The sequence below is a fragment of the Otolemur garnettii genome, unplaced genomic scaffold (genome assembly GCF_000181295.1).
Source record: "Otolemur garnettii isolate 467f Iridium unplaced genomic scaffold, OtoGar3 scaffold00008, whole genome shotgun sequence".
Classification (NCBI taxonomy): domain Eukaryota; kingdom Metazoa; phylum Chordata; class Mammalia; order Primates; family Galagidae; genus Otolemur; species Otolemur garnettii.
The window spans coordinates 33,026,541-33,028,532 of record NW_003852403.1 but is presented as its reverse complement, the minus strand read 5'-3'; positions in this window follow the sequence as shown (position 1 = coordinate 33,028,532).

The following is a 1,992-nucleotide window of genomic DNA, read 5'->3' as shown; positions in this document are numbered from 1 at the left end:
AAAAGAAAAAAGAAATGAGCCACTAAATCCAGCCCCCACTAAGGAATTAAATGCCATCTCTTCAGGAGCTGCAAAGAATTTGTAAACATATCTTTTCTTTTTCTTCTTTTTTTTGCAGACAAGGTCCTGCTCTGTCACCTGGGCTCGAGTACAATGACACAATCAGAACTCACTGTAACCTCAAATCCCTGGGCTCAAGAGCTCCTCCCACCTCAGCCACTTTGGAGTATCGAGGACTACAGGAACATGCCACCACACTCGGCTAATTTTTTAAGATTTTGAAGAGATGGAGTCTCATTATGTTGCCCAGCCTGGTGGAATGTATCTTTGAAACCACCACACAAATGCTGACGGCACTGGCTTCCCCAGAGAAAATCGGAGTTCTTTCTAAAATACAATCTTTTTGTTAAAGGCTAAACTAAGAAGGCCTAAAATGAGATGGAGGGTGGACGAGGGAGTGCAGCCTGAGTCGGGAGGAAACTATTCCCGGCTGAGAAGGGCTATATCAGCCACACATCCCCCCCCACAGCACAGGCTCCCTTTAATGGTTTGAAGCAAGAAAATAGCTGTGGGCTTTCAGCTTTTACAATGGGGATTAGAAAGCTCCTACTGATACAGTTCAGTAGATCTGAATTAAAATCGAGCCACGTGGTTACAGTCGGTGGGAAGATGACAGGACTGTAACAACGTGCAAGCATGTTGATTGGTTGGAGTTGCAAACTAGCATCCTCAGGCCAATGGCATGAGTGAGAATGTTGGGGGGAGGGAGAGTTTCTCAATTCCATAAGAAGCACAATTGCAGGGGAGTGGAAGAGCTGCCCTTAGCTCAGGTGCTCGCCACCTCTGCCCCCTACGCTCACGCCATCCCTGGGACTCCTGGAAGGCAGGGTCTTGTCCTGTCCGCTTTCACCTCCTCCATTCCTTAGGTATCCTCCTGCACAGCTCTCCTTGCCTCTAAACTTCTTAGACACTTAGTGATGTACATCAGTCATTTAGCAATGAATCAAATATCCTCTGGTTAACGATTCTACTTTTGAAAGATTTTAAAATTTGACTTTCTTCACTTGTGAATGCTTGTTATAGGTAGTCCCTCCCTTTAGATCAGTGGTTCTCAACCTTTCAAATACCTCAATGTATTTTCATTGTTAAAGAGGAGTTGTGACCCATGGGTTGAGAACCGTTGCTTTAGATGCTTGGAGGGCATGACTTTTCCCTAGACCAAGGGTTGTCCACCTTGGCTGCACGTTAGACCACCTGGAAATATCTTCCATTCCCAGATTCAATACGGGAATTAGAAGAGAATGCTGAATCAGGTTCAGTGAACTAGGAGTGACAGTTTTTTGGGTTTTGGGGGGTTTTTTTGGTAGGAAAGGTCTTTATTGGTGAGGGAGGGATGCTGCAGAGCAGCACCCAGGAGGAGGGAAGAGAGAAGAGAAGAGAGAGAGAAGGAGACAGAGCTAGGAGTGACAGCTTTACTTCCGTAGAGGGAAGGCTTTTCTGTGGTCCAGCACCCTCCTTATCACCCAGGAGCTTGTTAAAAACCTGCCGTTTAACAAGATTCCCAGGTGTTCACATGCCCACTAAAGTTTGAGAGGCACTGACTGGCACGGCCTCCTCTGCCAGGCCAACTTGGGGATTCAGCACCCGGACTCTGCTGTCTGCCTCCTCTACCCCCAAGCTGAAGGACTATGCATCCGTGGCCGGCCTCTGGGAGCTCCCAGGCTCACCTGGTGCCTTTTGGTTTTGCAAGGCCTTCACAGAGACATCTTAAGCCTATAACCTAGCTTTACAGAAGAGAAGGAAGGAAGAAAAAGAGGAAAAGAGGGGGAAAAAAAGAAGAAACCACACTTGAGGAGAAATCAACAAGTGAACTGTGGCAACGTGAAGAACCAGAACAGATGAACTTGCCCCAAGGAATCACAATGGATCTACAGCAGAAAATTCCAGCAGATGCTGGCGTGGATCCAGAGAGGAAGGAACACCCACATACTG